Source organism: Rousettus aegyptiacus, unplaced genomic scaffold (assembly GCF_014176215.1).
Source record: "Rousettus aegyptiacus isolate mRouAeg1 unplaced genomic scaffold, mRouAeg1.p scaffold_m13_p_2, whole genome shotgun sequence".
Taxonomy (NCBI): Eukaryota; Metazoa; Chordata; class Mammalia; order Chiroptera; family Pteropodidae; genus Rousettus; species Rousettus aegyptiacus.
This window is the reverse complement of record NW_023416295.1, coordinates 104,300,715-104,325,083: the sequence shown is the minus strand read 5'-3', so window position 1 is coordinate 104,325,083 and position 24,369 is coordinate 104,300,715. Positions and strand designations below refer to the sequence as shown.

General features: G+C 32.5%; 1 protein-coding gene across 6 annotated transcripts in view; it reads right to left on the bottom strand.

Annotated features, from left to right (window-relative positions):
• MGAT4C (MGAT4 family member C) overlaps positions 1 to 24,369 on the bottom strand; it is a 594,490-nt gene that overhangs the window by 478,217 nt on the left and 91,904 nt on the right. For 3 of the 6 annotated variants that reach the window (XM_036236543.1, XM_036236542.1, XM_016140639.1), the window contains exon 2: positions 11,499 to 11,533. The exons of 1 other annotated variant lie outside the window; for it this stretch is intronic. The gene's annotated coding sequence lies outside the window, so the exon portion shown is untranslated. Of the gene's footprint in view, positions 1 to 11,498; positions 11,713 to 24,369 lie in introns of those variants that run through there. 2 more of the 6 variants (XM_036236544.1, XM_016140643.1) reach the window with 2 other exon arrangements.

Sequence of the window (24,369 nt, the reverse complement as noted above, 5' to 3'; positions counted from 1 at the left end):
GAATTATGGTAAATGATATGTGCGCCTTTTGCGCCTAAAGTCCACATTGTAGACAATCAATTTTTCATATGTCTGAATGTTGTGAGTTATCAGGGAGCGGCATCATACCAATAAATCAAGAGTGACATCTGCATAGTGATTTATAGCCTTGAGTAAAATTAGCTAGCTCTCTCAGGGTGAGGTTTCTTGGAAAACCATTTTCAAATGAGTTAGAAGATCCCCTGGGGAAGTCAGAGGGCTGTTGTCGAAAAGTCCATGGTTAAAAAGGCCTTAAGTCACTCCTTGATGATTTGGGCTCTTTTCATTCTACCATGACTATAATCACAGTCCTGTCAGTAATTACAAAAGCAAAAATTGTACAGTAGAGAAAAATAAGAAGATAGAAAAAGGAGAAAAGCCAAATAAAAATTGGAACAAATAAAATTAGAGCTAATTTTTCAGAGTAAAATTCAAGAAAAAAATTAAGATAATTAATTTTAAATAAGTAAACAAACAGAAAGTAAAATATATAAAATTGAAAGTTAAAACAGTGAGATTTAAAATAAGGATTATAAAAAAGATGTATATTTGAAAATATGAAAGGTGAAAATTCTTAAATCCTCAAGCAAAATATTAATATGAGCATATGGAATTAATACCAGGTAATTATAAAGTATAAAAATATTTATTTAAAATTAATGAAATATATTTGAATGGGAGTTTGACAAGGTAGAAATGAAAAAATCAAACATAAGCAGGACAGAGATTTGAATTCTTACTAATATCTTCTGGGTACCTTATTTCTAGGGTACAGTCGCCACCTTGGACTAACCTGGCCTAATTATCCTAAAAAGGGGCCTGGAGGCATTTGATCTTCCTTTTACTATATAGCCCTCTAGTCAGAGAGACATGAAGACCCCCAATGACCTATTAAGACCCAGATATTAATGAGAGCAGTGCTCTCAGAAATCCCGACAATCTCAGAAATTCAGAGAAGCAGGGGATGTACTCAAGCATATAATGTCATGTTGGTGTATAGTAAGAATAAACAGAATTTTATTTGCGGGGAAAAAAAATTAAAACATAAAGAATAAAAAGATGAAAACTTCGCGAATAGTCTTGACATAGCTTATGGTGGAAAATTCCTGTTTGTATATTATATATTTATTAAAGAATGACTTCTAGAATAATTTCCCCATGGAAATAATGAGAAGAATGGCACATTTGTAATTTCAGCCCTTAGCTCATCGTTTTACCATGAGTTAATAAATTGGAGTATAAGAGTGAAACAGAGTTGTGATTTTAAAGGTTTAAGGTTTGAATCTTAATTCTGCTCCTTACTGTTTATGAGATGTTTCCTTACTATCTCAGATCCCATAAGCTTTAATGAATAAATAAGAATAAACTGCAACTTGTATGACTATTTGAAGATTAAAAATAATGTACGCAAAACATCCTGCATGGTGTATGGCAGAGAGTAAATAATACCTCTCGTTTTTGTCGTTATACTTACAGCTACTGAGTAAGTAGTGCTCTGAATCAGCATTAATCTTCAATCATAAACTAACATGATCATTAGCAAGATTTTGTGGCTTGCCACAAGCAAGGCAATTAACTTCCTTAATTAATGTCAAAAAATGAATGCTGCTACTTTTTAAAAATTTTCCATAATTTTCACTTCTGATGATATTGTAGTCATTTTACAATACAGTATGTATCTGATATTTGCAGTTAATTTCTGTGCTGACTAATTCATTTATCCAAGTGTCTTTCATATTAGTGTATTCTTATTCAGTAACTAGTGTTGTCAGAATTAATTGGTCGGATGACCATTCATATAAAAATAAGGGGATATGGATAGTCAGACATGACAGGTTACAGCACATGTGAAATTTAGTTATTGACCACAATAGGTTTTGGCTATAAGGTAAGAAAAGTTGTTTTAAGTATTATTGATTTTTACCTGGAAAATGTGTCCTATTGATTTTTCCATCTAGACCCTTAACTATCGCTTTTAATACACTATTCTTGTCTGTAATAACAATCGATGGAAAAACAAGAACAGAAAATGTCACAGGTAAGGAAAGGGTAAAATGGAGCTCTAAGAAATACTACTAATAGGTCTGCATCCAACACAGGTAATAGCATTTCAAAGTACTACTTAAATGTGAAATGAGAAAATGGGTTCTCAGTTTTTCTGAGTGAAACCAGAATTTAAAAATAACCAACTTAATTTGTTGTTTCAAAACTTCCATGATTTGGGGCAAATAATTCCTGGGTTTCTGCCAAAAAGGAAGTTCGAAGTATTTGGAGGGGTTGTTTGGATGTTGGATTTTTTAAATTAGGCTTTGTTTCTCACAGCTGTTATTAGTTGGTTCTATTTTATTACCTTTTGGGATCTAGCATTTAAGCTTTGGAAATGTATTTATTCAGTCAGTGTAAAAACCAAACAACAGTAAAACTGCTGGAATTATGAAGAGCATTGTCTATGATGACATTTCACAGTCAATACTCATTGTGATTCAAAGACCCTACTTCTACACAGCTACCCAGTAGCAGCCTCTGTAGATAATCTTTATTTTCCTTTCACTTCTCTCCATACTTCTTTCCTACTTTTCTCTCTTCTCTTTCTCTCTTCCCTTTTCTTTCTTCTTTCTCCCTCACTCTGTCCTCTCTTCTTTCCCTTTCTTCCTCCTTCTTTTCCAAACCCGTTAAAAGCTCAAAAAAAAAAAAAAAACTTAAATGTATAGTATTTGTGCAAAGGTTTTTTTTTTTTTTATTTTCAGGAAACAGAGCTTATTATTTTATTTGTACAAGATTTTTAGCTGAATATAATGAAATTGTAAAGAAGACAATTCTGTTAACATGCTAATAGATACTATACTACCCTTTATCTCAATATTTTTTCATTTTAGTTTATGTGCACTGGAAAGATCACTTCTTAAACAAATTCACTTAAGTGTTCTAGGAATTTTCAGATTCATTCAGAATCTTTTAGTTATGAGTGCTACATTAATACTTTTTTCTGGCTTCATAGAGCAATTTGATTCCCAGACACTGATTACTCCATGCAAGAAAAAAAAGTTAAAAGAAAAAAAAAAGTACCAAATAAATGGACACGTTATTAACTTGTAGAACTTTAATCATTCAAAATATTTAAAAGGTAACTATATGATTTAAGGGATTTAAGGGATCCCACAAAATATATTCTTATTTAAAAATCCCAAGTTTCTGCTTTGACATTTTAGTTAACTAAACAATAACACTCATACAAACTAACTTATTTGGTAAAACCAGACACATTATTCATGTGTTGTTGACCATTTAAAATATTCTAATAGTTTATCAGATTTATTAGTATCCTTCATTTATGCTTGATGATCATTGAAACCATGAAAGTTGCATGCAGTCACACAGAACAAAATTATCAATACTCTAGTTTCCTTTCTCTATTCAGTCTATATTGCACTTTAGTATTAGTTTTTAATTAGAGAAATGTCTTCAAGAAGATGGCATACGGGATTTACTTTAGAATCAAGTAGCAAAGTTAGGCAATGAGATGAGGTTCATGCACAAGAAGTAACTATGGATTACAGTAGTCAGAAGGGAGCCAGCTTCAGATGACATGACGAAACTTTAATGAATTTGAAAAGCAAGTCTCTGCTACTCTACAATTTCCTTCTAACTCTGGGAAAATGGCTGGACAACTTGAAACGCGTAGAAAGAAATGATTATGTTAGAAATTTTATATAAACTTGATTTTTCTGTTTAGAATCATGGTGGGGAGAGGTAATAGAGTGTCAAACAAGAGTGATGTTCAAGGAACTGATCATTTTCCCCAGGCAAAACTGAAGATGATTAATTATATTGCCTAAGGTTGAAGTATTTGCGCTTGCATTTTATTTAAAAACAAACTATTGGAAGTAGTTCCAAAAGGCAGCTAAAATAACAGAACAATAATTCTTGATATCTCTGGTTATCTACTTTAGTTTTCTGCTGTCTTCCAATTTAAGGAAACAAGTATATTTTTTAAAGTTTACTGTACAAAGTTACCTTCCTTTTTTACTTGACCAGTGAAATTGTAAAAGTCACAATGAAAACTGCAGCTCTTCAGACAAGCTTGAGGCAATTTTGGATTCATGTATTATAAAAAATAAAAAAAAATAAAAAAAAAGACTTTCTTCCTCACGATGTTCTTCTGTTTCTGCTGACAATGTCATAAAGGTACCGCACATCAGAAAAGACTTCTAGAGCAGAACTTTAGATCACAGCTACTTATAAACCTCCAACTTTCAGTTATTCTGCTGAAGACCTGCACTCTGGAACCATTAGTTTAATTCTTTTTTTTTTTATAACTCTAAGATCAGCATTGTCATTTAAATTAAAATAATACACTTAAATATGATATAATAATATGTATCTCCCGAAAGCTTTATAACTAAAAATGGATCATTAAATCTTCAAATCTGCAACCATATAAATCCTCTTCTAAAACATACCAGTAATCTAGTTAGCTCTAAATTATTATTGATGTATCATGCCACATTTACAAAAGCAGTCTATTTTTCTACAATACTTATTTCTTAACATTTTTTGGCATTTTATTCTTTGTTCATTCAAAAGAAGCACAGAAAAATAGGATCTATGCTTACTGAGAATTATTATTTGATTACTCTTTATTTTCTATAGACTCTCATCTTCTCTGATGTGATTCACAAACAAATTTTATGAAAAGCAACGAGAATCATAACAAGGAACATCTTGTTTCTCCATAAGTGTTTGGTAATTAGAAACCCAAAGACAGCTTTGTGATCTAAGAATACCTCTGAGAAAAAGGTTTCAAATATTTTCTCCAAGCTGTCATGAGTTCAGCACACCAAGTCTTTCTAACACACTTTGAATCAGATGTCCCTGAGCAATAAAACAGTAGCTTTTGCCACAAACTGACATTTGTTGAGCATTTATCAATCTAATACACATTAACCAGATCATGTGAGCAGAAAAACATAACAACAACAACAACAAAACAGTTCTTAAAAATATGTTATCTCCACTCAAATATACTTTCACAGAGCTAAAGACCAACAGCATTTCTTTTGCCAGACACAGCTGTCATCAGAATCAACAGTAGCTTGTGCTGAATGATTAGTCACCTAGTGGTAAAGGGATATTTGATGTACGCATTTGAGAAGCATTTTGATCACAGGACATGTAGAAATTGCTCTATAACATGGCTTGACATCTCTTTGTTATGCTTTATTAAACTTGCATAATACAAAAGAGATCAAGCCATTCAAGTATCACCTATGAAATACACACAGTAGAAATTTTGCTGCAAAATATAAAGTAAAATTTTAAGAGGAAAGGGAGTTTATGAACTAAGAACAAAATCGGGTGTAAGAGCTAAAGGCAGAATCACCTGAAGCCGTAAGAAAGGCTTATAACAGGAGAAGGGTTACTGGAATGCACCCGTCACAGAGCTGACACATGAGCTAGACTTGGCAGAATCAAAGCCAATGTATAAATCTTTGGGTTTTAATTTTGATCCAGTAGAACAACTTGTTAGAAATACAAAGACTTAGATTGCGAAATCCCACAAAGCACTAGAATTCATACACTTCTGCAAAAGCAAGCAAATCGGATCACAGCTTAACCTAAGAAAAGAAGATTTCAATGTTTTAAGTAGGTGTCAGCAAATGTTTTCCATAAAGGTTCAAACAGCAAACATTTTAGGCATTGCAGGTCATTCGGTTTTTATTATTATTACTCAAATATGTTCTTGCAGTAGGAATTCAACCATAGAATATATGTAAACAAATTAATAAGTCCATGTTCCAATAAAACTTTATATATAGACACTAAAATTTGAATTTTCATATAATACAGATATTCTTTTTAAAATTATTTTTCATTCATTTAAAACCATGTAAAAATCTTTCATAGTTTACAGATTGGACAAAAACAGGCACAAGCCAGCTTTGACCTGTAGGTTATAGTTTGCTGGCTCATGGTCTAGAGTGATAAAACCTAAGTAATAAATAAGCATATTTCTCTGATGCTAGGAATGGGAAAATCTGGCTTGCTTTGAACTTTCTAGCCTGAAATTTGTCTCCAAGGATCAACAGAATCAGCAACTTGCAGTATTCTAATTCAGATTTTCTGACAGGGAGCCATATTTAGTGACAAATATAAGAGTTTATTTAGTGACAAATGAGAGCTTAAATGGATTTGGCAGATTGTTTCTAGGACTATTTCTACTTCTTTGTATTTTTGCTGCAGCTACTATTACAAATCTATTTTAGAATCTTGAAGTATATTTAAAAATAATTAGCTGTATTTTTTCTAATGAAATATATATAGTTCTAATGTATGTCTAAATATATAGCAAAATATGTACCTTCTCACATCATAGTTATTTGAATTTTCAGCCTTAGTGACAGCATAATAACTAGCATATCTAATTTTAAAAGGACATTTACATTTTCAAGGCAGTATGTGCAGTGGTAAAGGGTACGGTCTACAGAAACAGTCTGCCTGTGTACAAATCAGAGTTGCCACTCATATTGTATGACCTTGGACAGTTACCTAAACTCTGTGCCTCAGTTTATTTATCCATCAAATGAAGATATTTCGTACAGTTGTTTTGAATTTATCTATGTAAAATACTTAAAATAGGAACCGACACAAAGAAAGCCTTACAAAATTATTTGGTTTGTTATAGTTATCAGAAAGCAACTATTCATGTATCGTTTTCTAGTTCTCACAAACTCCCTTTGAGTAAGCAAAGCAACACACACACACACACACACACACACACACACAACATTCTTTTGTCCAGCTTCCTTATATCCTTTTCAGGATAGGAACAGATAAAATATTTACATAAAGCACACACTTTATCTTCATTATAACCTACTTGGTATTTGTTTCTTCTTCTGTCCTTAAGAGAACTTAAAAGACTTAAAATAACATAAAATATTTGCTGTGCTTTTAAGATTGTGCTGCAAATACACACTATAGTTAGATCTTGAATGCAGGTTTTGAATGCTAGTCCAAGTCTCTCCCCACGACACAAAAGATGACCTGTACTAAATTATACCACAGCATAATCTGATGATGACATTTATGTCTGGAACCATTGGTGAATATACCAATTGAATTTTCCAAAAGTGAAAATTCCCTTTTCAGTCCTAAGGAAACATTCATTTTAATCATTTTTGATAGAAATCTCCTGGAGGACTAATAACACTTCCTGCCTTCTTAAAAAGAGGCCTCTACAGAGAATTTATTCTTATCTTGATGATTCACAGCCTCCATCTTGAACATCCATTACCATACCCTGTGGTGTTGACTTGCCCGTCAAGCTGTCAGCTGTCATCATCTGCCATCATTTGCTTCCATCTAACGGCCTTCTGCTCTGATTCCTTTCAATGACTCTGGGTTGGGGAACCAGATGACCAAAGCTTTTAAAGATTGTACGCAAAGACTCTCAGTTTTCTTAACTGTAAAATGAGGTTGCTATGAAAGACCAATGGTTCTCAACACTGACTGCATATTTGAATCATTCGGGTACATTTTTTAATATATATAAATATTGGTGCTTAGGTCCTACTCCAAGAGATTTGGCTACAATTAGTCTGAAGTGTTTCTTCACTATGGCATTTTAAAAATGCTCCTAGTGTTGTATTTTATTTTTCAGCCAGATTTGTGAAAGATTGTATTATAAGATCTCCTAAGCATCTTTAAATCTGAACCATCTTGTTTTCACAGTTAAACTATTAGTACATTTCTAAATAGTGATTAATACCCTATACCCTTCAAATATATATATTCCTCACTTCATCATTTGAAGCTGGTGCATACTTAGGCAAAGGCTTCCAATTTGTCACCAAACCTACTCAGTATTTCTTCTCTAATTTTCCTAAATTTCCTTCTACATTTCCCTAGCCAAAATTTTAAGTTGCAAAACCCAAATAATGAATGTAGAAAATATGCATTTATATTATGATCCACATATATCATTTTATATTATTAATATTAGAACAGGTTATTATAAATATTATCTTTCCTTACTTGCACAATTTTTTATTTCAATTGCTATGAGATGGGAAAATAACACTTTATTCCAATGGAGTTCATAGGAGAATATGAAAAACTGACACATGAACAGACAGCTGTAATAAATGTGGGAGACAAATTGTAGGTTCTTATAACAGTGCAGAACTGGGTACAACTAAGCCAAACTTGGGGAAGGGGTTAGATACAGATTCCTAGAGCAAGTGAGAGCTGGAGTTTAATCTTGAAGAATTTATCTAGGTGAAGAAGTGAGTCAGAGGAAAGACAATCGCCTCCCCACCCCCAAGTCAGGAGAAAAATGGGTGCAAAGTTAAAAAGATGTAATTAGAATACTTTCAGTCCAATGTGAGTGTTGGATAGATAAAATGAAGGAAAGCATAAAGGGCCAAGTCTTAAATAATCAACTTGAAGCCTCTTTATGGAGTAACTTAAATATATTGCCAAAGATGTTACACTTTTACTATAAACACAAAAGCAACGCATTGACGAATTTCAAGGTGCAAATCGACACATAAACAATCTGCATTTCACGTTCATGACTAAGACTTTAGAATGCAATTTTACTTTAGCAATATTGCCATTTATGAATTTTAAGAAAATAATGATATATCCTGATTGGAAATCGATAGAGTTATTATAATAATCGAGAATAATCAATAAGCAGTTATCATTTTAGAGAACCTGTGTATATAGGTTTTCCATTTGTAATCACTGAGACATGGAAAATAGGAGTACAAATTAGGAGGATGAAAAAGGTATCATCCATTTTGACTTGTCAATGTCAATCATGAGACAGTCAACTGAATGTATTCCATATGTACATATAAGGGTCCTATATCCAATGTAGAGCATGTAAGTATGAAGAAACAAAATTTATAGGTTATTTGAAATTATAGTTTCATAGAGTGAACACAGAGATTGAGATTAAAGAATAGAACTCTCAAAAACATAAATATTTAATAGCCATGTGGAAGAATAGGGACCTGTAAGGAGATGGAGAAGAAATAACTAAAAAGCTAAGAGAAAAATCAAGAAAGGCTGATGTTAGGTAATCTCCAATAGGATAATGTTTCAGATTATGTATAGTCAGAAATGTCAAATGTTCTAGAACAGTGAAGTCCTGTTCAGAGTGACACAGTGAAGATTAACAACCAGATTGCAGAGAGTTGAAGAATAAACAGCACATGGAGAAGTATTTTTCTTAAAAAAAAAAAAAAAGTATGTACACACACACACACACACACACACACGTACTTAAGAACAGGTTTTTAAACCAATACTGAATTACATAATTTCTTACTTGAGAAATTATGTAGTCAGTCATAATGGCCCTTCTTGAATTAAATAAAAAGATTCTTTCTGCTTCCATTAATTTTTAAAAAATTAATTAACTTCACCTATATCCAGATGCAGAAATTCTAATCATATCCCCTATTCTGACACCATCAATAGTCTACTGGGTATTGGACTGCAAATTCCCAAATTGTGAGTTAACTGGATCTTTCATTTTCTTTATAAAATCTCAATCGATAGCTATAGAACTTTGTACACAATGCTACTCCAAAATATTCTTGTTAGATTTACTCTTTTGTTTATTTAGATAATGAGATAATATCTTCCTCATTTCATGGCATTTGGAGTAACAGTTTTAAAAATCTTTGATAATATAAGCACTTGGAAACAATGTACAACTTACTAAAAGTATAAATACATTTTTATTTAAAAAATTAAGGAATGTTAAAAGTGTAATAATTTTTCTCAGTATTTAAAATGAGTAAAAAATAACAATTCTTACAGTATTTTTAATCTTCTAAAATATACTATAATACAACAGGTTAATGAGTGGTACATTAATTTTCTTGTGAATAAATAGCTGATAAACATTTTGGTCAAAATTAAAAATATCAAATAGGATATGTACAATACTAATGCAGCTATTAATTTATCCATGTTAACTCTCAATAAACCTTTCTTCATGCTTTAGAAAATAAATGATTAGACTTGTTAAATAGAAGACTATCAGTCTTCCTCGCCATGTCTAGATTTTGTAGTTCTCCAGTACTCAGCGCTCGGACCTCTTTCTTTTGACTACACTTTCCTGAGAAACAGCACCCTGTCCAATGGCTTTAAATACTAAATGTATGTTGTTGACTCTCAAATGTATATCAGCAGTTCTGAACTCACTCTGAGTTCTAGATTTGCTTATACTTCTACCAACTCGATTTTTCTATTTGGATGTTTCTGATAAGAATCTGAAATATCCAAAACAGAACCCTCATTTTCCACTCTCTTCAAAAGTAAGAAAAAAATAAAACAAACAACCTATTCCTCCATTTAGTTTACTAATTTCAGTAAAAGGCACCACCATCTCACAACCACTTGGCCAAAAGCATAAGACTCATGCTTTCTTCCTCTGCTTACCTTTCACCACCTCCCAATGCAATGGCTCAGTGGGTCTATTGGTTCATCACATCTCTCATCATTACCTAGTTCTAGTTACATTATCCATTGTCTACCTAATTCAGTCTTCAAACTACCTTTTTCTCTTTTGCTTTCCTTAAGACTTTTCTAAATACAGTATCTGGCAAAATCTTTGCAACACAAAATATGTCTTCTTTTTAATTCAAAATTGTCAACCACTTCTGATAATATTCAGCAAAAAATACAAACGTTACAAGGTGTGACTTTATGGCCTTTTTATGGTTCTTCAAATATGATAAGGCTATTCCTTCTTTAGGGTCTTTGGAATCAATATTCATTTTGCATAAATTATCCTAACCTTATTTAGAACTTTGATGAAATGTCACTGATTCAGGTAGGTTTTTCTTTTTGATATCTCCTGCAATACTCTGACTCTGAAGTTTACATATTTATATATATATATATATGTTTAACCTTCCTTCCTAAACATCGACTCCATAAAGGCAGAGAATTGGCCAAAATGCCTAATACATTGAGAATTACTTGATATAGTGCAACACATTACTTATATGTTTGTGATATTGTTGGTGTACATAAACCTCCTGCATTGCAAGTCATATAAAAATACAACACATACTATAACACATAATAATATATAGTATAAAGTAATTGATAATAGTAAACAACTGTTATCAGTTTATATATTTACTATACTATGCCTTTTATCATTATTTTATATTCTACTCTTCCTACTTATAAAAAAAAAATATTTGCTATAAATCAGTATGCCATGTTATGCTGGCAGCAGCCTCATACATCCCGTTTACTGCGTCTCTTGACTGCATCATTTTCTCTTGTCCTTAATTTAATCTCATGTTGTTTTGTTCATCATGGCCCCTAAGCATACAAAATCCAATGTTAATGTTGCCAGTAAGAAGCCACATCAAGTAATTGACCTGGAAACAAAATTAAAAGTGATTAAGTACTATGAAAGTGGAAAATTAGTGATGTTTATTGCTCACCAGTCAGGCATGTCTCATTCCACCATAGCTATGACCTTCAAGAACAAAAACAAAATGAAGGAAGCTGTTAATACATTCACTTTAAAAAGGCAATGAGACTATAAACAATTCAAGGGCCTATATCCAGCATAAATAATTTTTTTTTAATTTTTATGTTTTAATTATAGTTGACATTCGATATTATTTTATATTAGTTTCAAGTTTACAGCACAGTGGTTAGATATTGATATAATTTACAAAGTGATCCCCCCCAAAAGTCTAGTGACAACCTGGCACCATCTATAGTTATTATAATATTTTGACTATATTCCCTGTGCTGTACTTTATATTCAGATATGGAGAAACTTCTAATGACCTGGATTGAAGACTAGAAACAGAAGCATCATCACGCTCAACTCCATGATAATCATAGACAAAGTAAAATGTTTGATTGTGACGTTGAAAGGAAAGGCTGGATCTGACTGCAGTGTTAAATTTACTTCTAGCTCTGGGTAGTCTAAATAATTCTAGAATGATTATTTATTACAAAATGTGAAAGCAAGTGGTGAATCTGTGATGTGAAGGAAGACAAATAATTTTTGGAAACTCTAGGTATCTGATTTTGGAGAAAAATTCCTTGTCGGAGCAAATATTCAATACAGATGAAATCTCCCTCTTCTGGAAATAGATGGCTCAAAGAACTTTCATTCATCAGAGGCTAGGAGAATGCCTCTTAAGGATAAGGTGACAGGTCTGCTTGGGGGCAATGTTGCAGGCTACATTTTAAAACCTTGTGAGAGCTGGAACAATGAGAACTCCAGGGCCTTCAAGCATGACAATAAGCACACACTGCCAGTGTAGCACAAAAGTGATAGTCATGAATGACCCAACTCTTCCAAAATATGCTTCTGAATCGCTATGCCAAAGAAATGGAGATGTATTCTTTAGAGAATAACATACTTTTCAAAAATTTTCTTATTGTTAATAATTCTTTCAGACATCTTCCTTTTATCAGTACTCTTCATCACAATATCAATGTGTTCTTTCTCTTTCCAAATACCACCTTTGATCTAACCAACAGAAAAAAGAAATTATAGCAGTTTTTGAAGCCAGCTGAGGATGACCTTTGCCCGGGCTATTGCTGCAACTGAGGAAGACATGGAAATGATGCTGATGGAATTATGGAAGGACTACTACATCTGTGACTGTATCACAAAGCTTGATTTCGCTTAAGGTGAGGTCAACAAGAAATATATAAATAAATGACATCTGGAAGAAACCATTCGAGAAATTAATCCATAATGTCAAAGAATTTCCCATAAAAAAGGAGGTTGCAAAAATCATCAAGTCTGTAGTTGAGATGGCAAACAATTTTAACTTTAGTGTGGAGGAGGATGGCATTGAGGAATTGACTAACGGGCTGTTGGAATTGGAATAGGAATGCATAGCTGAAGAGGAGATAAGAGAAAAAGAAACTACAGGAGAAGAAAAAGTGGGACAAGAATATTTACGGTGAAGAGTTTACCAAAAGCTTTTGCGGACCTCAACAAGTTCCTTAAAAAATTTAAAAACATGGACCCCAACACTGAAAGGTTTTCATTATTAGAGAGAAATGTTCATCGTGCATCAGACGCTTACAAACAAATCTATGATAGAAAGAAAGAAAGAAAGAAAGAAGTCACTTAAACTACCAAGAACATATTTCTGAAAACAGTGATACTTCCTACATGAGGGGAGGGCACACATTAAAGACGCTACCTCTGATTACTTGTGAATGAGGGAAAAAAAAGTAAAGAGTGACATGTGCTCAAAAAGAGCCTCAGGCAGGTCTTTCAGAAGGTATTCCGGATAAAGGTATTGTTATCACAGGAGATGACAGCTTCATGTACATTATTGCCCCCAAAGACTTCCCGGTGGGACAAGATATGAAGATGAGAGTGGTGATGACAATCCTGACTCTGTGTAGACCTAGGCTAATTTGTGTGTTTGTATCTTAGGTTTTAAGAAAAAGTTTAAAATTTAAGTAAATTTTTAAGGAAGAGAAAAGCTAATAGAATAAGAACATAAAAAAAAAAAATTTGTACAGCTGTACAATGTGTTTGTGTTTTAGCCGAATGTTATTACAAAAGAATTGAAAGGTTTTAAAAATTAAAAAGTTTATGAAGCAAAAATTTACAGCGAGCTAAGGTTACTATTGAAGAAAGAAAAATATTTGTTATAAACTTAGTGTAGCCTAAGTATACAGTATTTATAAAGCCTACAGTAGTGCACAATAAGTTCTAAGGCTTCACATTCACTTATCACTCACTGACTCACCCCGAATAATTTTTAGTCCTATAACCTCCATTTATGGCAAGTGCTCTATACAGATGTACCATTTTTTATCTTATATACCTTATTTTTATTGTACCCTTTTTATGTTTAGATATGTTTATATACATAAATACTTATTATAGTGTTAAAATCATCTATAATATTCAGTATAATGACATGCTGTATAGGTTTTTAGCTTAGGGGCAATAGGCTGTACCATATAGCCTAGGTGGTAGTAGGTCATCCAGGTTCGTGTTAAGTACACTCTATGATGTCCACACAAAGACAAAATTGCCTGAGGCATTTCTCCAAGCCCCTGCTGTTAAGCAATGCATGAGTATGCTTTTAATAACATCTAAGTGGTTGTCGGTTGGATTATAGTATTTCAAATTAACAAATGAAAATGTTATAATACATTGCATTTTACAAAATACTTTCATAGGTTATCTCTTAAGAAGATCATAATTTCATAGATTTAAGTATCCTCATTTTACAAATGAGTATAATTGGGCTAAGAGTGGTTAAGGAACTTTTCATAGGACTCACGTCTATTCAGTTGTTTGGACCACGGAGGAAGCCCAACTCCTGTGGACTTCTTAATGTTATACTACCTTCTATCCGAATGAGCTTCAGGACTAACATGTAATTTTTTTCTGTTCAGTGCAAAATAAAAGATATATAGAGTGCAATTCTTAGCCATATGGTTACATAGTTTCACAGACAAGAGGAATTTTTAAAAAGGAAAGTTCTTCAAATAAGCTATGCTCTAAGTAAACAATGACTTGGAAATAAAATGACTATTGAAGTATCTAATTTTCCTAATGTAGAAAAAAAGTTACATTCATTGCTAGGGTGTACTGAAGGTAAATTAATGACCATGTACTTGAGTTAGAATGAAATTGATATTGCTGAATGTGATGGAAAGAAACATTATGCATTATTTATGAATTTTTAAATTCTGTTTCTTTTCATTTCTTCTTTCTATGGCTGTGAGTTTCAAGCTGTTTGAATCCAAGACTTCGGGAAGAAACGGGAAAAGGAAGCGACTTTATTATACATCTGCAAGCACTGTTTCTCTGGTATGTGATACATCATGTTCATGGGAGTATTTGTACATTCTGTTTCCAAGATGTGGGTAATTTGTCTGAAAACCTCCTTAGCATATTTATTAAAATAAAAATTATAGGAAAGACCTACTTCTTATCAAGAAGAAAATATATATTACTATAAAGTCCTGTGATATACGTGGTTTGCTCTATGTACGGATACTATATTTATTATTATGTATGCAATATTCTAGCAACATATCTTTTAGGATTTAGATCTCATTGTGAATTCAACAGACAGTAAGAGCCTGTATAATAGCCATGTCAGGACTAACTATATTGCTATTGATGTGATTAAAAATATATACACTATATGTCAGAAAAGTGCAAATTATAGAGCTTAATTTAGAAGATGCAGGTCTCTTATGACAATTACTTTACAGGCTATGACATTTTTAATTTTGATGAAATATGAAAGTGTCCTTTCTGTGTAGCATATTTACATGTAAATCTTACATATATTGTACTTTGACAATTTAGTTAATTTTTATTTAATTATAAATGATGGTTTAAGATAATATCATTTAAATACAGTCACTCATTCATTCGTCAAACACTTGTGTGCTTATTAAGTACTATGGTAGTTGCTAGGAGTAAAAAGATGAGTAGTAAATGATCAATCCTCTAATAAAATCTGTAGCCTAGTAGAATAAGAAATAAAAAATTATCATGTGATTTTCCATCCACCTAATGACTGCTGACAACACAGGTATATACTGGTACATTTAACAATAATAGTTTTTATTATAGATCAATACATTAGAATTATGATGTACAAAATTTTTATGAGGTTAATATAAGCTCAAGCTGGATGCCAAAATCAAGTTACTGAGTTTTTACAACTTAGTCCTAGAACCTGAAAAGTCAAAATTTACTGAAGAAAGATTCAGGCAGTCCCCTAAAAACGACAAACCAATCAAAAACAGACTCACAAATATAGTGGACTATTTGGTGATGGACAGAGAGAGGGGAGGGGGTTTGGGGGCTAGGAGAATGGGGTGAAGGGTTAAAGAAGTATAAATTAGTAGTTGATAGTCATAGGAATGAGGAGCACGGCAGAAGGAATGCAGTTAGCATTAATATAATGACTAGGTGGAGGGCCAGGGGAGGAAGGGAGCAACTGGGGGGATCATTTTATAAACTATATAGATGTCTAACCAATGTGCTATACACTTGAAACTAATTTAAATATATATATATATATATATATATATATATATATATATATATATGTAATTTTAAAATCATGCAGTCCCTGCGAATGCTATTATTCCACCTCACATTCTTTAGGGAACATTCTACACATATACATGGTAGAGTTTACAAAGGATGACCAAATATCAATTAGAGCAACCCAAATAATCTTTAGTGGTTTTTTAAACACAGATTTCATATTTTTAAATTTAACTATGAATGTAGGTGTATACTTGTGTATGTAAAGCAGAATGAAAAATATTAGTTGTTGCAAACACAGTTTTAATGATTCACACACACACTCAAAAAAACCTTTATGGTATAAGTGACTGATATAGGTATATTTAATTATTAATTTTAAATTTTATTAGGGGTAAAACCTCACAATAGAAACTAGTGTTTATTAAATGTTATGAAATCTGATTTTTATTTGAAATGCACTATTTCATTTAATCTTTAAAAATTCTTGGTTGAAGCTCAGAGTAAAGAAGTAACTTACTTAAGAAAGAAGCTAAAAGAGTCACCTCTTATTTACTGATACAATAAATTCAATGAGAGAATGACCTGGTTCTTACTTTTCTTTGTATTTCCAGTGCCTAGTACACTACCTTGAATATAATTATTTGAATACTAAATTTCTGAGGTTACAGAGATAATTACCTTACAACAATGATATCTTTCTAATGTCAAAGTTCTTGAACGGACATCCATCAGTCAGTAAGAGGAAGGCTTAAAGCACACACTTCTGAGAATCACAACAGCAAAAGACATTTTGCCTAATACTTTCTATGACTCAAGTCCTTATATTCTAGAGAGCTTTTGGAATGTTTTCAGTGCACTTCAAGAAAGTGCATTTGTTTTAATCATAATATAAACCTCAGATAATTAATGGGCATATTAGTCAGTTTTCACTTTTATAACAAATTACCACAGATTGAGTGGCTTGTAAACAAAATAAATTTATTTCTCACAGATCTGGAGGCTGGCAAGTCCAAGATCAAAGCTCTGGCAGATTTAGCATCAGAAGTGAACTTGCTTCCTGGTTCAGGGCCAAGAGAGCTCTTTGGGATCTCTTTTATAAGGGCACTATTCCTTTCATGAGGATTGCATTATTATTAACTAATTGCAGTTAGAGGAGAGAAGACTATGCCACCCCCAAATATGCCACCTTTTCATCTCTCAATTAGTGAATGTTAAATCCGACATTTTAATCTACCTTTCCCTGATCCCATATGCCACCTCTATTTCAATTATTCTTTTCAAATGAGGCATTTTTCTCCTTTTATTGTACTTCTTACAAATGGTTTTTCTCATATTTTAAAACAGATTTAGAACATGACAAAACATGGAAGGCCATTAAAACTCTAGATGTCTTAACATAAATTTTCAAATGATTATGCTTGTCTTAACATGCAGTAATTAGAGCTACACATTTAGAATGAGTTATTAGAAAGTGAGAACTATATCTTATTTTTGTAACACCTGCAGAAATAGTACATTGCCAATATTTAAATGATTTTATGACTTTTCCCTTGATTGAAGATTAGTCAAATGAGATGCTTCTTTCAAAATTTATTTTTAATAACAGTATATAAAACAATCAAAGCATGAAAAGCCAGAGTCACTTTCAGAAGTGACTGAAATGTTTGTGTTCCAGTAGATTTGGAATCTTCAGCGTATTTACATATTAAAAAGAAGTTGTTAGTCAAAGTAATGTGATTCGTTAACCAAAATTCTATGAGATAATTAGATCAATTAAGCAATATCCAGAACAGTTCTCTCAAGTACTAGTCCTCCATAAATGAGCTTTAAGCAGAGAGCTTTGAGACACATGGTCCTGGTGGCAAGTCCAACTCTTTTTGGAGGTGGATACAAAAGCTTCAGTGAAATAACTTTGTAACTCCCAGGCCATTTCTATGATTATTTCCTTTATAAGAAAGTAATTCAACTGGATATTTCGGTTACCATTTCACTTTCTACATTACAAAGCTGTGGTCTTCATACAATCTTCCATTTTATATTTAGCTTCCCCTATGGGTCTGCCGAAATCAAAATAAAACTGGTATGTTCTGCTTAATAAACGTCATTCTCATTATAAGAGTCCAGTATACAGGGAAATCTGTTTTTATTGTGCAGAACAAACCAGATTTTGAGAATTTAGGAAAATTTTTTTTCTTAACTGTGGTATATTCACCAAATAAATGTTAGGAGACAACTTGTGGACTAACCCACCCTCCCTCCCTCCATCCCTCCCCCCCCTCCCCCCGCCGACTCATTATTTTATTTCCTTAGGTTTTACAGTACGCAATTCATAAAAACTTACTGTACTGAATTAAAATAGTATGGAAATAAATGTAGTGATTCCTGTGTACAGGAGAAAATATCTTTTATTTGTTGGCAATTCAGCTAGTCCTATGGGAAATTTGACACACTATATGTAGATGATTGGTAATATAAGTCGTGACTTGATATGTAATACAGGTTAGCATTTCCCACATGTATTAACTAGTGTTTATCTACAACTTTTTTTCTATTTATAGTCTCGTGAACTTTTAAGCTCTTCATACTATTTACCTTTGTGATCTTGGCATTTTACCATTCATATGTAGTGAGTGTTTCTATAATCCTGACTATATGATATTGCAATATGATGCTATTAACATGGAACAGACAAGGAATCATGAATAGTTGGAAAAAATGGTAACCTAGAGTCTATGAAGTCCAAACTTCTCATCTACCTAGAGTATGATTGGAACCCTTGGGAATAGAAATCAGATTTCCTTATTCCCATAACATGAGAAAATGTCCCACCTAGAAAAATCAAAATGAGAATGTATTCTTCAAGGGGCTACATAAATTACACATCCTCATCCAAAGTCTCTCATTCATCCATACCTTTAAATACTAATTGCCATTGCAGATATTTTCCTTTGGAAAAACAAACAAACATAAGAACAAAAACAAAACCTAAGAAATTCACATGACATACTCCATTTAAGTACAAATACATTACTAAAAGCTAAACAAAAATATTTCTCGACTTGCATAATTATGATGACGGTGGCAGCTACAAAGGGGATGATGATGATAATGCAAGTTCACGGTAATAAGGTAATACTACAGATTATATAATAAGATATAAAACTCTTGGCCTTTCCCTAAATTTTATTTGTAAAATAAAATCACTTTTCAGGATAGTTTTACTTAAAGTATATCTCATAGTTTTTCTCATAGTATATCTCAGATATCACAAACGGGTCTGCTTAATTCTTTAACTTAATAGTCTATGAAAGGAATATATGATAATTTTTCTATCAGTCCTCTACTCAACATATTTATGCAAATTCTAGCCTTAGCTTTTGCCAATAATGCAACAATGAATATAGCTTTATAAATCTTCCCAATATATTTAATAAATAATTTCCTGTGAATGATATGTTGTGTCATAGACAATTTTGGGGAAAAATCTGCAATGCGTATGGCAAAAGATTCAATTCATTAAGTGGAGATGACCTTTTATAAAGAAAAAAACAATTTACTTAAAAAATGTAAAACAAGTACAAATAGATTCCTCCAAAATTCATAAACAAATGAACAGAAAACATGTGAAAATTATTTAACTTTACTCATCCTGAAATAAGTATGTTTTCAAAATATTTCATTTTTTTCCCTATCATATTGGTAAAGACAAGAACGTTGGTTACTCCCAAACTTTGATGCAGTTGTGTGGTCACGGTGGTGTTAAAAACTATTTTCAGGATCTCAGAAAACATGGTGGAGTAACAGATGTCCTTAGATCTCTCCACTTGAAACAACGATAAGCTGAACTTCTAAAACTTAAAATAAAAATTAAACACACACACACACACACACACACACACACACACAAAATGCATGCCAGCATGACTGAGCATGCGATCTGCACATAAGAACTACCAAAGGTCAGAATCCCGAGTGTTGGTCATGGACTGGGAGAAATAAAGAAGCTGCCTCTCAAAACTGCCAGAGCTTCCTGTAGGAAAAGAGAATGGGAGAAGGAGTGGCGAGTTCCCTGAAAGCACTGCCTGGGAAAACTGTGAGCTCCCTGCAGCCAGCAGCAGGGCCCGGTAATCAAGGCAGAAGGCAGAGAAGTGGGATGGCAGAAAAACAACAGTTGATTTTAATCTGCCACAGTTGAAAAACCAAGGCTGAGCCATAGCTGCCCACTTCCGGCCCAGAGGGCCTCTCCCCCCATACTCTCTGAGACCAGTCACCACGGAACCCTAGGGGAATCTGAGCAAATGCTACTCAAATGGTTGCTAACACTGACAGGGACTAAAACTGAGAGCAGTGAGCATGATTAAATATATACAAGGAAATTTTTAAGAAGGCATTATTCAGGCTTTATATAAAGCAGGGATCCAAGAGGCTTAGATGCCACCTACTGGAAGCCAAAAGAAAAGCGTCTTCTTTACAGCAGGCTAAAGAGAGACCTTTATATAATAAATCTTTCTGGAAAAAAAAGCAGAATATATTTCCATTAATAACCAAACAAAAAAAAATAGTCCATTAAACACCATGAACAACCAATGTGAGAAGGCATCTCAGAAAGAAAGAGAAAATTTTCCAGAAAATAAGCTTACAGACATAGAAATATGCAACTTAAATGACAGAGAATTCAGGATGGTACTTCTGAAAAAACTTAGTGAGTCCCAAAACAAGTCATATCAATAATTTCAGGAATTGAAAAACAACTAGATGAGTAAAGCAAGGAGATTGAAACCCTAAAATATAACAGAATACATATTCTGGAGGTAATATACACACACACACACATACACACACACACGCACACACACATACACACATTGCAAGAGTTAAAAAATAAAATAGCAAGCTTAGGAAATAGAGATGGCCAAATGGGGGAAATGATCACATTTCAAAGACAGAAATCTATAAATAAAATAGAAGGAAGAGGAGAACAACCTAAAAATGAAAAATAATGAAAGAGAAATTCAAGAACTAGTTGATACCATCAGGAGAGGAAACATAAAAATAATGGCATTATCAAAGGCGAGGAAAAAGAGCAGGGACTACAAAGCATCTTCAGACAAATAGCTGATGAGAATTTCCCAAATCTAAGAAATGAGCTGGAGCCTGGAATTCAAAAAGTCAACAGAAAACCCAACTCTCTGAAATTAAAAAGGCCTTCGTGAATATACACTATATTAAAGTTATCAAAAATCAATGACAAAGAATTCTCAGGTCAGCCAGGGAGAAGAAAATGGTAACTTATAAAGAAAAACCCATTAGATTATCATCAGACTGCTCAGCAATGACCTTACAAGCCATAAAAGAATGGAATCAAATATTTAAACTACTGAGTGAAAGGAACTGCCAACCTAGAATAATGTATCCAGCTAAGCTCTACTTTAGATGTGTAGGAGAAATTAAGACCTTCCCAGACATACAAAAACTGAGGGAATTCTCTGTTACAAAGCTTGCACTACAGGAAATACTGAAAGGGGCCAACTCACCTAAAACAAAATGACAAAAACAAACAAATGAACAAACAAACAAACAAATAAATAGGAGTAAAGTGACTACCAGGCAAATAGGAGTGCAATCCATACTAAGAACAGGGCATTAAAAGCAAATAATAAGAAGAGAATTGGTATAGCAAGATAGTAATGAATGTTCAGCATACATAGGGACAAACAGATAATAATGGCTCGAAAAGAGAGGATTTAAAATCCAAATTCACAAAAGGGAATGGAGATAAGGCATACACAGAAGAAAATGGATGCCTGTGTGTGTGTGTGTATATATATATACATATATATGTGTATATATATATACATATATATGTGTATATATATACACATATATACTATTCTTTTCATATTCATAATGGTAACCACACACTAAAGATTCAGAGTTGAAGTATATAACATAAACCAAGAAGGACCAGAGGGAAAAATCCCAAAAGCCAACCAAAACAAAGAAAACAGAAACAAAAGGACAAGGAAGCAATGGAAACATTGAACTACATGGACAATGGACTAGTGGTTACTGGAGGATAGGGGGTGGGGGAAGAAGGGGGAGCTAGATGGGGTAAAGGAGGTCGAATACAAGGGGTTAGGGGAGGGTGAAGTGGTTAAAAGTGATCAAATATATGGTAGCTGTAGGAAACTGGACTGTGAGTGGTAAACACACAATAGAATATATAGCTATATTATAATGTACACCTGAAAATTATATAATTGTATTAACCAATGTTACCCTAATAAACTTAGCAAAAAATAAAACTATTTTCAGGATAATATGGCATTATCTATACGTAATTATAATTTTACATTTATATGAACTTCACTGGGACTTTTAAAAATTTTCTTTGGAAGATTAAAAGAAAAACTTAAGAAAATAAAACCTTTAAAAGTTGCTGGAATATGAAACACATGCCATAGTATGTACAGTCAGGATATGTGCCAGGGTAGTCTTCTGATTTATGTATGAGTGCCACCTAAGTTCATTTCAATCACATTTAGTTTATTCACTTGGTTTCATTCTGAAGGAATGAATTCATTCTGATCATTTTGTCTGTGGCTGAGAAAATTGAACTCTAACAGATTGCAGTCCCAGAAGAAATTGCCTAGTGTTAGAGCTGCAAGTAATTGCTAAACTCCCACGTGCCTCAGGGGAGAAAGTATGTCCTTGATTAGAAAAACATGCAAGGAAAAAGAGGCAGTAAGCTCATAGCTGCTCGTAGTTAATGGGCAAGATAGCATTCTCTGTTAAGTGCTTTAGAGCAACAAGGCATATTATTCTCCATTTTTGCTAACTAGAGGATTAATTTATATTCCAAAAGAAATGTTAAAATTCTAATCATTCTTCATCATTAAGTAGGGATTCTATATCTTCTCATTACCATGCAGAAGGGCAGTTTAATTTAAAGGAGGTAGCTAAATAAATCCAAGGGACTTATTTAAATCCATTTAATATATAATTCTAAATTATATGCTTCTGACAACACTGTCACAAATAGGATAGTTTACTGTTCAATTATGATGAATCTTAACAGTCAAAAATCAATATGCAATCGTAATATAAGAAATGATTGTTTGTAGTGTACCAAAGAGTATTATATTATTTCCATTTCTTTCAAGAGGGGAAAAAATATATTTTCCATCTTTTTACACTATTTATGATTAGATTTTTAAATAGATTGACATATAACTTGAATCACCAAAGTGTATATATTCAAAATTACTTAATATATTAACTAATACAGAGGTCATTTTATAATATATATATGTCCCATATATATATTTTATGTTTTGTTATACATAATCAAAAACAATATTTCCTCTGATTTTACTTATAACTTAAAAAAGCACTGAAGAGTCAAAAACAGATAATAAACAGAAAATGAAATGCATTCACATAAATATGCCCATGTTGGTACCAGATCAGTAATATCTGACAAGTATGTAGTTAAAATTAATTCCATACTTAGAAAACTATGCATTACATAAGTATTTATATACATATCTAGGACATCTGTATAAAGTATGAAGTGAATCAAAATTCTCTCAAGGAAAAAGCAAACTGTTCCTAGAAGAATCAAAATTTTCTATGGTGAATAGTTAAACCACTCTTATAATTCTGTCAAATTAAAAAAAAAAAAAAAAACACCTGCTAATTACAACCAAAACAACAAATTCAACAGCAACAACAAACCTGAAGATACAGAATTTAAAGTACTGACAAATATTGTTTTTTGCTATTAGGTAAGGTGTGTGTGTGTGTAAATGTAGAGAGAGAGATTGAGAGAGACACTTCATGTGAAGCACATTGAAGCTTTTCATAGGCATGCTATTGTGCCTTAACCTAGTATTCCTTAAAGGAAACAATAGAAATTATTAAAATGAAGTGGTATTCTAATAGTTTCTAGGTAAGATCAAGAAAAAGTGATGAAAGTATAATAATGATGAATTAATATGGAGAGAGATACATCTATATCCACAGAAATAGAAGTGAAAGTGATTTTTTAAATTTTATTTATTTTTTAAGTTTGGTTGGTACATCAGTTATCTTAGTTTCAGGTGTACAATATAGTGATTTAACATTTTTATACCTTACAGTGTGATTACCCCATTGTCTAGTAATCATCTGTTACCATGCAAACTTATTACACTATTATTGACATTCTCCTTTACTTTTCCACCCATCCCCTATCCTCCTAACCCCATTTTAATTAAGTTAGAAACTATATGACTACAACTTAGCTTACCTTGATT